At 45.0% G+C, this 13,112-nt stretch overlaps 1 protein-coding gene across 1 annotated transcript in view; it reads right to left on the reverse strand.

The window, feature by feature from the left end:
* Positions 1–12,187: 12,187 nt before the first annotated feature.
* Positions 12,188–13,112, reverse strand: part of ube2g1a (ubiquitin-conjugating enzyme E2G 1a (UBC7 homolog, yeast)) — a 133,501-nt gene continuing 132,576 nt past the window's right edge. The window contains exon 6 of the mRNA XM_072469162.1: positions 12,188–12,555. The gene's annotated coding sequence lies outside the window, so the exon portion shown is untranslated. The remainder of the gene's footprint in view (positions 12,556–13,112) is intronic.

Consider the following 13,112-nt stretch of genomic DNA (forward strand, 5'->3'; position numbering starts at 1 on the left):
ATTTTGGTGTGCTTCATGTGCCTATCCAATAAGACTGGTTAAGGAAATTTTATGGACGGACAGGAGCTACGCGGGGTCAGAGTTACTCAGGAAACGACAGAGGCTGCAGGCCGAGTTCGGGGTGCTGACTACATGCAAGGCCCTAGAGGAGCTTAGAAAGGCAAAAGGCGCGATGTACGAGCATGGAGAGAAGGCCAGAAGAATGCTCGCGCAACAACTAAGGAAGAGAGAAGCGACTAGGGAGATAGGTAGGATAAGCAGATGAGGAGGGAAATCTGGTGGGGAACCCGGCAGGGCTGAACAAGATGTTTAGGGACTTTTATAGTAAGCTGTACACTTCAGAACCTCCCCAGGGAACCGGAGGGGATGATGCGATTCCTGGACGGACTGACCTTCCCAAGAATGTGTAGGGGGCTGGTAGACGGACTGGGGGCCCTGGTCAGGATCTAAGAGGTATTAGGGGGCCTGAAGGTCATGCAGTCGGGTAAAGCCCTGGGGCCGGATGGGTATCCGGTGGGATTTTATAAAAAGTTTGCCGTGATAGTGATGCTGGTCAGGGTTTTTAACGATGCAAGGGACAGAGGGGTTCTACCCCCGACGAAGTCGCAGGCCACTATTTCGCTTATTCTGAAACGGACCCCAAGGCCTGTGGGTCTTACAGGCCGATATCTTTGATCAACGCAGATGCGGAGTTATTGGCCAAGATCTTGGCGATTAGAATTGAGGACTGTGTATCGGACGTAATTGCGGAGGGCCAAACCGGGTTCGTAAAGGGTAGGCAACTGGTGGCCAATCTAAGAAGGCTGCTTAATGTGATTATGATGCCACCGGAGAGCAGAGATAGTGGTAGATATGGATGCGGAAAACTTTTGACCGGGTCGAGTGGGACTATCTGTGGGAGGAGCTCGGACGGTTTGGGTTCGGGGAGGGGTTCATTGACTGGGTTAGGCTGTTATATCAGGCCCCAAAGGCTAGTGTAAGGACGAATAGTACGACATCAGATTACTTCAGACTGCACCGTGGGACAGGACAGGGTTGCCCTCTCTCCCCACTGCTGTTCGCGCTGGCCATAGAGCCCCTGGCAATTGCTCTGAGCTTCAAGGGACTGGAAAGGGCTGGTCCGGGGGGGGGGGGGGGGGGGGGGGGGGGGGGGGGGGGAGAAAGAGACCATAAAGTCTTGTTTACGCGGATGACCTGCTGTTATACATATCGGACCCAATGGCGGGGATGGACGGTATCATGGAAACCCAGAGGGAATTTGGCCAGTTTTCAGGATATAAATTGAACATGGCGAGTTGTTCGTAATTCAGGCGAGGGGGCAGGAGAGTAGACTGAAGGGTTTTCCGTTCAGGTTGGTAGGAGAAAGCTTCAGACACCTGGGGATACAGGTGGCACGTGACTGGGGCAAGTTGCATAAGCTCAACCTGTCCCGACTGGTGGAACGGGTGAGGGAGGAGGTTCGGAGTTGGGATGCGCTCCCGCTGTCACTAGCGGGGAGGGTGCAGACTGTTAAGATGACGATTCTCCCGAGATTCTTTCTCATATTTCAGTGTCTCCCCGTTTTCATCCCGGTCCTTCTTTAAGAGGCTGAATAAAATTATCCTGGGATTTGTCTGGGCGGGGAAGTCCCCGCGGGTGAGGAAGATGATGCTCAAAAGGAACAGAGGGGAAGGGGGACTGGCGTTGCCGAAATTGCAACTACTACTGGGCGGCCAACATAGCGATGATAAAGAAATGGATGGTGGGTACGGGGTCAGTTTGGGAGCGGATGGAGGCTGCTTCGTGCAGGGGCACCAGTTTGGCGGCCCTGGTTACGGCACCTGTGCCGCTCCCGCAGGTGCGGTACTCCTTGCAGCCCTATAGTGGTAGCGGCTCTTCAGATCTGGGGCTAGTGGAGGAGGCACATTGGGGAATTGAGAGCATCAGTGTGGACCCCAATCTGCGGCAATCACCGATTTGCCCCGGGGAACATGGACGGCGGATATCGACTGTGGCGGAGATTGCGAGGGTGGGTGATCTGTTCTTGGAAGGGAGCGTCCCGAGCATGAGGGCGTTGGAGGAAAAGTTTGGGATGGCAGGAGGGAATGACTTTAGATACAGGTGCGGGATTTCGTGCGCAGGCTGGTGCCGTCCTTCCCACGCCAAAGGGGAGGCAGGACAGGGTAGTATAGAGGGGAGAGGTAGGTAAGGGTAGAGTCTCAAATATTTACAAAGAACTAATGGGAGCAGAGGATACACAGACTGAGGACCTGAAGCTTAAGTGGGGGGGGCGTGGGAGAAGAGATGGAGGACGGTATTTGGACAGAAGCTCTTGAGCAGAGTAAACACGACCGCAACATGCGGTCTGATCCAGTTTAAGGTCATGTACCAAGCCCACATGACGGTGGCCCAGATGAGTAAATTCTTCGGGCTGGAGGACAAGTGTGCCAGATGCGCCGGTGGGCTGGCTAATCACGTGCACATGTTCTGGTCGTGCCCTGAACTCAGGGGGTACGGGCAGGGATTAGTGGACATCATGTCCCAGGTTTTGAAAACTGGGGTGGTAATGAGTCGAGGTGGCAATCTTTGGGGTGTCGGAGGACCCTGGAGTCCAGGAGGAGAAGGAGGCCGACGTCTTGGCCTTTGCTTCCCTGGTAGCCCGGCGACGAATATTGTTGGCATGGAGGGACTTAAGGCCCCGGAAGACCGAAGTATGGCTATCGGACATGGCGAGCTTTCTTGGTCGAAAGAAAGTTAAGTTCGCCTTGAGAGATAATACCTCAATAAAATTGTTCATTAAAAAAGAGGCAATTTAGTGTGGTCAATCTGCCTACCTTGCACATTCTCCCAGTGTTTGCGTGGGTTTCACCCCCACAACCCAAAGATTTGCAGGTTAGGTGGATTGGCCACACTAAATTGCCCCTTAATTGGAAAAAATGAATTGGGTACTCTAAATTTTAAAATAAATTCAGCGATGAAATTAAGGCTAGAAGTACATTTGAGGGAGAAAGGAATGGATGAGTATAATGATAAACTTAGGTGAGAGAAGGCAATTGAAGCATAAACACCAGCATGGACTGGTTGGGCCGAATGGTCTGTTTTTTGCACCATGTACAAACTTCTCCCCACCCCTGCAGCATTACCTCTATTGTCTCCCAAGGGTCTGTTCATGGCCCCTCCTTTTTCTCATCTAATTCTCAATATGCCCCATAGCAACATCTTCAGAAATCTGTTTCCACGTATTCTCACAAAGAAACACAATATCAAAATGATTTTCAATCCACTGGCTGGAAACATGAATAGAAATTAAAAATATACTTTCTAAAAACTGGGACTAAGTGACTTGAACTCGCAGCCTGGGTGTCTACCTAATTTGCACTACAGTTCATTCCACGTTGCAATCTCTACTGAGAATAAGGCAGCAAATCTGCAAAACCAACCAAAGACAACAATTCCCTGGGGAATGTGAAAGGTCTGAAGTGTATTTGTTTCAATGCCAGAGGTATAGCAGGTAATGCTGAACTTAAGAGCACTGATTGATAATTGGAACTATGATATTGTGGCTATCACAGAAGCGTGGTTAAAGGAAGGGCAGGGTTGGCAGCTGAACGTTGGAGGATATAGATGCTTCAGGAGAGATAGCGGGGATCATAGAATTATTGAATTTACAGTGCAGGAGGCCGCCATTTGGCCCATCACATCTGCGCCAGCCCTTGGAAAGAGCAACCCACTTCAGCCCAGCCCACCCCATCCCAGTAACCCCACGTAACCTAACCAGAGCACCCGGAGGAAACCCACGCTGAAATGGGGAGAACGTGCAGACTCCGCACAGACAGTGAACCAAGCCGGGAATCGAACCTGGGACCCTGGAGCTGTGAAGCAACCGTGCTAACCATTGTGCTACCGTGCTGCCCCGACCAAAGACAACAATTGTACAAGGGGTGGGGGAGTAGCATTACTGTTAAGGAAAATATAGCCACAGCAGGAGGACACTTCGGAGGGCTCATACAACGAGGCAATCACAATGTTTATTACAGGCCCCCCAAACTGTCAGCGAGAGTTAGAGAATAAGATAGAACATAGAACAGTACAGCACAGAACAGGCCCTTCGACCCTCGATGTTGTGCCGAGCTTTGTCCGAAACCAAGATCAAGCTATCCCACTCCCTGTCATTCTGGTGTGCTCCATGTGCCTATCCAATAACCGCTTGAAAGTTCCTAAAGTGTCCGAATCCACTATCACAGCAAGCAGTCCATTCCACACCCTAACCACTCTCCAAGTAAAGAACCTACCTCGGGCATCCTACCTATATCTCCCACCCTGAACCTAATAGTTATGCCCCCTTGTAACAGCTACATCCACCAGAGGAAACGGTCTCTGAACGTCCACTCTATCTACCCCCTCATCATCTTATAAACCTCTATTAAGTCGCCTCTCATCCTCCTCCGCTCCAAAGAGAAAAGCCCTAGCTCCCTCAACCTTTCCGCATAAGACCTACCCTCCAAACCAGGCAGCATCCTGGTAAATCTTCTTTGCACCCTTTCCAATGCTTCCACATCCTTCCTATAGTGAGGTGACCAGAACTGCACAATATTCCAAATGTGGTCTCATCAGGGTCATGTACAGTTGCAGCATAACCCCACGGCTTTTAAACTCAAGCCCCCTGTTAATAAACGCTAACACACTATAAGCTTTCTTCACCGCTCTATCCACTTGAGTGGCAACCTTCAGAGGTCTGTGGACATGAACCCCAAGAGCTCTCTGTTCCTCCACATTCCTCAGAACCCTGCCGTTGATCCGGTAATCCGCATTCAAAATGTTCCTACCAAAATGAATCACCTCGCACTTATCAGGGTTAAACACCATCTGCCATTTTTCGGCCCAGCTCTGCATCCTATCAATGTCTCTTTGCAGCCTACAACAGCCCTCCACCTCATCCACTACTCCACCAATCTTGGTGTCATCAGCAAATTTACTGACCCACCCTTCAGCCCCCTCCTCCAAGCCATTGATAAAAATCACAAATAGCAGAGGACCCAGCACTGATCCCTGTGGTACACCGCTAGTAACTGGTCTCCAGTCTTAAAATTTTCCATCCACCACCACCCTCTGTCTTCTATGTGATAGCCAGTTACTTATCCAATTGGCCAAATTTCCCTCTATCCCACATCTCCTTACTTTCTTCATGAGCCGACCATTGGGAACCTTATCAAATGCCTTACTAAAATCCATGTATACAACATCAACTGCTCTACCTTAATCTACACACTTAGTTACCTCCTCAAAGAATTCAATCAAACTTGTGAGGCAAGACTTACCCTTCACAAATCCGTGTTGACTATCCCGGATTAAGCTGCATCTTTCCAACTGGTCATAAATCCTATCCTTCAGGACCTTTTCCATTAACTTACCGACCACCGAAGAAAGACTAACCGGCCTATAATTACCAGGGTCATTCCCATTCCCTTTCTTGAACAGAGGAACAACATTCACCACTCTCCAGTCCTCTGGCACTATCCCCATGGACAGTGAGGGCCCAAAAATCAAAGCCAAAGGCTCTGCAATCTCATCCCTTGCCTCCCAAAGAATCCTAGGATATATCCCATCTGGCCCAGGGGACTTGTCGACCCTCAGGTTTTTCAAAATTGCTAATACATCTTCCCTCAGAACATCTACCTCCTCCAGCCTACCCGCCTGTATCACACACATCCTCAAAAACATGGCCCCTCTCCTTGGTGAACACTGAAGAAAAGTATTCATTCAATGGCTCTCCTATCTCTTCTGACTACATGCACAAGTTCCCACTACTGTCCTTGACTGGCCCTAACCTCACCCTGGTCATTCTTTTATTTCTCACACAAGAGCAAAAATCCTTGGGATTTTCCTTGATCCGACCCGCCAAGGACTTCTCATGCCCCCTCCTAAGCCCTTTTTTTAAAGCTTATTCCTTGCTACCTTGTAACTCTCAAGCGACCCAACTGAACCTTGTTTTCTCATCCTTACATATGCTTCCTAGGTAGAGAGATTTTGGATACATGCAGAAGTAACAGGGTTGTTGTGGTAGGGGATATCAACTTCCCCTATATTGACTGGGACTCACAATGCTAGGAGCTTGGATGGACAGAGTTTGTACGGTGTATCCAGGAAGGCTTCTTGATACAATATGTAGATAGTCCAACGAGGGAAGGGGTAGTACTGGACCCGGAATTGGGGAATGAGCCTGGACAGGTGGTTGAGGTTTCAGTAGGGGAATATTTTGGGAGGAGACCATAATTCCGTAAGTTTTAGGGTACCTTTGGATAGGGATGAGGGTAATGTCGAGGCGTGTAATCTCGCGTTAAGGCGCTAAACTGGGGAAAGGCAAATTACAATAATTTTAGACAGGAATTGAAGAATTGGAGGGCAAATCAACATCGGACATGTAGGAGTCTTTCAGGCGACAATTGATTAAGATACAGGAAAGTCACATTCCTGAGAGAATATAGGATAAGTATGGGGAGTTTAGGGAGCCTTGGATTACGAAGGATATTATGAACCTCGTCAAAAAGAAAAAGGAGGCTTTTGTACGGTCTAGAAGGAAGGGGACAGTCAAAACCCTTGAAGAGTAGAAAAAAGTAGGACGGTACTTAAGCGGGAAAATAGGAGGGCTAGGAGGGGGTCATGAAAAGTCCCTGGCAAATAGGATTATGGCGAATCTCAAAGCTTTTTATTCATATGTAAAAAGCAAGAAGGTGGCCAGGGAAAGGATTGGACCACTTAAGGACAGTGGAGGGGAATCTATGTGTTTAGCCAGAGGAAATGGGCAAGGTACTAAATGTGTACTTTGCATCACTGTTCACCAAAGAAAAGGACTTTGTGGAAGATGATTCTTGGGCAGGGTGTGTCGATAGTTTGGGTCATGTTAACATCAAAAAAGGTGGTGGTATTGGGTGTTTTCAAAAACATTAAGGTTGCTAAGTCTCCTGGGCCGGATGGAATTTACCCCAGAATACGGAGTGAAGCAAGGGAGGAAATTGCTGGGGCCTTGACCGTCATCGTTGTATCCTTTTTGGCTACAGGTGAGATCCCAGAGGACTGAAGAATAGCTAATGTGGCACCGCTTTTAAGAAAGGTAGCAGGAATAATCCAGGAAACCGTAGGCCGGTGAGCCTCACATCAGTAGCAGGTAAATTATTGGAGAATTCTCAGACGGGATTTATACACATTTGGAAACAAATAGTGAAAGACAGCATGATTTTGTGAAGGGGAGGTCGTGCCTCACTAACATGGTGAGTTTTTTGAGGAGGTTACAAAGGTGATTGTTATGGGGAGGGCGATGGATGTTGTTTACATGGACTTCAGTAAGGCTTTGACAAGGTGCCTCATGGCAGACTGATACAAAATGTGAAGTCACAGGATCACAGAGGTGAGGTGGCAAGATGAATACAGAACTGGCTCGTTCACAGAATGCAGAGGGTAGAAGTAGAAGGGTGTTTTTTTTTTTTTTTGAATGGACGGTTGCGGTTAGTGGTGTTCCACAGGGATCTGTGGAGTCTCTGTTGTTTGTAGTATACATAAACGATTTGAAGGAAAATGTAGTTGCTTTGATTAGTAAGTTCGCGGATGACACCACGGTTGTTGGAATGGCAGATAGTGTTGAGAATTGTCAGAGGATACAGCAAGACAGATAGATTGGAGACTTGGGCACTGAAATGGCAAATGGAGTTTAATCGGGGCAAATGTGAGGTAATGCATTTAGGTAGGTCTAACAGAGGGAAATATACAATGGCAAAACTCTTAGGAATATAGAAAATCAGAGAGATCTGGGCGTAAAGGTCCACAGATCTTTGAAAGTGGCATCACAAGTGGACAAGGTAGTCAAGGAAGCATATGGAATGCTTTCCTTCATTGGATGGGGCATCAAGTATAAAAACTGGCAAGTCATGCTACAGTTGTACAGAAGCTTGGTAAGGCTACACTTGGGATATTGCGCACAATTCTGGTCGCCACACTACCAGAAGGATGTGGAGGCTTTGGAGAGGGTGCGGAGCAGGTTTACCAGGATGTTGCCTGGTCTGGAGGGTGTTAGCTAAGCGGAGAGGCTGAATGGACTCGGACTGTTTTCAACGGAGGTTGAGGGGCGATCTGTTAAGAGGTCTACAAGATTATGAGGGGCATGGATAGAGTGGATGGGCACGCACTCTTTCCCATGGTGGAGGGGTCAGTCACCAGGGGGCATAGATTTAAGGTCCATGGGGCAAAGCTTAGAGGAGATGTGTGAGGAGTTTTTTTTCTTTTTAAACAGAGGGTGGAGTGTGCCCGGAACGCTCTGCCTGGGAGGTTGTGGAAGCAGATACATTAACAGTGTTCAAAAGGCATCTCGAAAAATACATGGATAGGATGGGTATAGAGGGATAGGGCACTATGAAGTGCTGAGGGTTTTGGTCAAGGATGGTATCATGACTGGTACAGGCTTGGGAAGGCCGACGGGCCTGTTCCGTATTGTGATTTGTACTCAACCTCCTGTTTCATTAGCAAGGTATCTATGGTAATCCGATGAAGTATTATGTTGGAGACAGAAAATTAATACGACAACGGGAGCTAATCAAGTTACAATTGGAAGACTTGATCATTTTTGAGCAACTGGTCAGGTGGGAGAGCCAATACATGACAAGCTGTTTTAAGCACATGCTCTCTCTGCAGAACTGATCAAGCAGCTGAGAGACTCTTCCTCTCTCCCCATCCAACTTGCAAGCTTTTGGGCCCCGTCTGCTTTTAATTGGCTCTCTTTCCATGTGCAGAGAACTGAACTCCACAGTTTCCAGAAGAACAAATTCATCCACCTACAGTTTTAAATCACCTTGACACAGAAATCAGAAAACCACTGGATTCAGCCTAAAGCCAGCTGAGTCACTAAAGTACAGATTGTATATTTTTTCTTTTTACAGGCTCTAATTTAGCCAACCCATCATTCCCCATTGTGGAGGTTGGTGCCTATATTATTTTAGTTGGGTCGGTTTAAGTATAATAAAGCTAACCTTTGTTAAACCCAAGAATATCTGGCGGAGTGGTTCTTTTATGACCACTGCATGCAAGTTAAGCACTCACTGAATTGGCAAGTATGATCTTTCAAACCAAAATACTTTGCAGTCAAATGAGGGGGGACAAGATGGAGCCATTTGGCTCCATCTCACCTGATTATAATACAGTGACAACACGCAGTTCCACCTCACCTCCAGAGCACTGACAACACCCAGTTCCACCTCAGAGTCCAGTACTATCTCTAAAATATCAAACTGCTTATCCAACAGCTAGTCATGGACAAGAAGAAATTTTCTCCAATTAAATATCGGAAGGCAGAAGCCACTGTCTTTGTTTCCCATCATATGGTTCATTCCCTTGCCAACAATATCAGCTGAAACCAGTGTTTGCAACTTTGGTGCTATATTTGATCAATGTGAGCTTCCTATCACATCTGCCTTAAGACTGCCCTTTTCAGCATCCGCAGCATTGTCCAACTCAACTCTTTCCACAGTTCATCTGCTGAAAACCTCGTACACATTTTGTTATCTCTACTTTATACTATTCAAATGCATTTCTGGCTGATGCCCCAAGATGTACCCTCTGCAAACTTGGAAGTTGTTCAAAACTCTGCTTATCCATCTCTGTGCTTGTTGACCTGCATTGTACCTTGGTTAAGCAATGTTTCCATTTTAAGATTCTTATCCTTGTTTTCAAATCCCTCCCTCCATGCCTTCACCCCTCTTGAGGAACATAGGCGCCAAATGTTCTCCAGCCTTGACCCCCCTTCCGTCCCAATATATGACTGAACAACAAATTTTGTTTGATAATGCTTCTGAAGTTGTTGTTGTGCTGCAAACTGTTTATTCCACGGTAACTAGCAAAACTACTTACTATATCTGGGGTGGCTGATCATTAAGTTGGCTGTCATTGCTTTATGTCCACATTAATAAGTAACAAAGTTGGCCAACAATATTAGCACAAAAATGCTATTGTCGTTTTTAGAATGGAGTAACGTTACATCTTAGTGAACTTCTTACAATAAAAAAAACCAGTAACTATCAGCAGTAAATTTTGCAGCAAAAGTTTTTAATATACACCTTCCACAGGCACAGTTGCACTTAACGCATAATGGCTGACAACATAGGAATGGCATATTCCTGGCTCAGATAAGATGTCTTGATGGCTCGGATCACTTGAAACATGCACTTTCATTTCACTGGATATGATATTATGAATTGGCTCTCAGAGCTACTTCACGAAGTGACGCAATAGCATTGGAAACTGTAGGCCTGACAAGTCTCTATAATCAGCATTGAACTAAACTCATCTTGGAGCTTGAAAACTTGATCTTTAGCAGCAACGTGAGCTGCACAGATACAGAACCCAGAAAGATCAGATCATTCAGTGCAAAGAGTTTGTACTATTAGTTCATTAGCAAGGGCAACTATCTCGCCACCCATTTTGTGGTTTCTTTTTCATATCCCCCAGTATTCCTTTGTCAAACGTCTCAGTACATTGTGGTTTTTAATTCCCATATTCTCAGCATCAATTTTTCTTGGGTGCAAACTTGTTTAGCTCAAATTGTCAGGGTTATTATCCCTATTAGAGATTTCCCAGACAGAAGAGTTAATCTCAATACCATTATTTTGAATCACTTAAAAAAAAAATCAGTTCACCTCTTAATATCCAAGGGAATAAAACCGATGGTTACCATCCAAAGTTTCATTCTATACCTTAAGGTTTAGTCTTTGCTTTGATAATATTTTGAACCTTAATGAGTTATGTACATACAGCCCTAAAATCCTTTTCTCCAACCTTGCATTTCATTAGATTATACGCTGTTCTTGTATTATCTTTACCTCATTGCATTTGTAATTATTATGCTCATATAGGATGATTCTTGAAATTGTTATTTGCAAAATGCCACCTCAGGTCATTCATATGCAAACTGAAAAGCTGCAGTTCCGGAATTCGCCCTCAGAGGCACTATAGTCACTGGCTACCAATTCAAGAGTCTCTTAACCCAACACTGTCTCCTACATTCCAGCTTCTAACCAGCCATGCCACAAATGGGAGAATAAAGTCAGTTGAAAAATCCAGTAAACCCTTTGCATTTTTCTACCAGTTTCAAGAGGCTTTAGCTCAAGTCACATATCTGCAGTTTCAAAGCATATTGAATTCAAGGTTATTGTGCACTCTGATATCAGCACTAATAGCCCAGTCCATCTCCATTCAAAACTGCACTAGATTCCACAAAACGTCTGACCATCAAGATTACAATTAAGCAATGCAACAAAGAGATGAAGGGGTCCCTAATGAATTGCAAGAATTAACCTCTCCCCTTTCCTTCCCCAGCCACCAATTTATTCTGGCCACGGCACAAAGTTCAAAGAAAAACAGGTTTTAAAAAAAACATCAAAATGTGCATTAACGTGTTTAAAAATACTAGTATTCATGAGAACTCATCAGTCTTAAGATTGCATTTAAGTGCACTGTAAGCAGAACCTACAAAATACTATGGTGAAGATCTAGAGTACAGTTTTTTTGCATAGAGTTTGATCCGTTTGCAGGCGTTCAAATCTCAACAATTTAAGTGCAATTGGGAGGCTTTACACAATTGAAACTGACAACTCGTACTGGAAAACAATTATATTTTGGAAGAACTTTCACTACAGGTGACAGAATTCCAAAAATCAAATTACATGAAAATATACATCACCATTTGTCTTTGTACATCAGGCAGAAAATCTGCAGTATAGCTAGAAAGAATAACACACACACAAAACAGCTTTTTAATATCAAAAGTTCTCAAACTCCCACTTAGAAGGGTGAAAGCCTACACCTAAACACTGTGAAGCCTACTTCAGACACTCCCCACAAAGTCAAGCTCAAGAAAACAATTGCTTCATCAGTTGGGCAGTGAAGACTAATGAGGTCACCGTGGCTAATTTCAAATTCAGGTATAAACTTTAACCCCTTGCTGTATAACCAAAAGTATCTGCATTTTAAATTTGAACATCTGCAAAGTAGTAGCATTTATGCCCAAAATACTTTAGGCCACCGAGTGTTAATGCAGCATCAGAATATCTGGTAAAACATTCTCACTATGGAATCAATCTTAAAAATTAATAAACGCTACTTTTAGTTTTACAGTGCAAGATGACTTGTTTTTTTTAATAGTAAACTGAAGAAAATTGAATGCACAAAGCCCCCTTGCTAAAATCTTTCAGAATTTACACGATTCTCTAACTACAAGCAAGCTTTAATTTGGTACAATGCATATTGTGGGTGTCTACAGTATATAGAATATCCAGATAATGTTGTGCTATGTACAGGTCTTTACAATTCCTCCTGAAGATCAAAGCAGTTCACAGGAATCCTGATGCATCATTTTGTTTCCCCCCTCCCCAAGTTGGCACGATAGGCTTAACTCCACAATGAGGATGGCACAATTCACTCACGCTCCATAATGCCAATCCAGGATTACCAACTTGTTACAGTTTGAAGAGGTCCAACAGTTGGTGGGTTGAGTGTAGAAAGTCAACAGTGCCATGTTGGTTCTTAATTGGAGACCTGCAACTCAGAAATTTTCCATTAGTTATTGTTACAATTTAGTCCAAATACGTAAAACCTCCAAAACCTTTTCAGCACACCGTGGCAGAAGGAAAAATAGAAACTGCCCTCTAACCACACCAGGCACAACCAAGCCACATCTCTCACCAAGAAATCTTCAGAGAAATTTAGGTCATGGCTATCCATATTCAGATACTTTTTATTGGTAAGGAACAACATGGTGGGGAAATGAAAGCCATGGAAATCTGCATTCCCAGTGCAAAAAAAAAATCAATGATGTTGAACATTGGAACTGATGCATGTGATCCAAAGGACTTAAATTTTTGACTCCAAAGAATCCAAGTGGCCCCAACTTGCCTGAATTTCAGACTGACTGGAAAGGCTGAATAAAAAAAGTACCACATTTACTGTTGGGAACTTCAACAGGACAACTTTGAACTTCCATACCCCTACATATTAATGCGGCACTTACCAATGCTTCCCTGATAGAAGATATCCAAACAAGTTTTATTCAAATTTGTTAAATTGGCGATCAGGATTACATCCCATCACCAACT

Source organism: Scyliorhinus torazame, chromosome 12, assembly GCF_047496885.1.
Source record: "Scyliorhinus torazame isolate Kashiwa2021f chromosome 12, sScyTor2.1, whole genome shotgun sequence".
Classification (NCBI taxonomy): domain Eukaryota; kingdom Metazoa; phylum Chordata; class Chondrichthyes; order Carcharhiniformes; family Scyliorhinidae; genus Scyliorhinus; species Scyliorhinus torazame.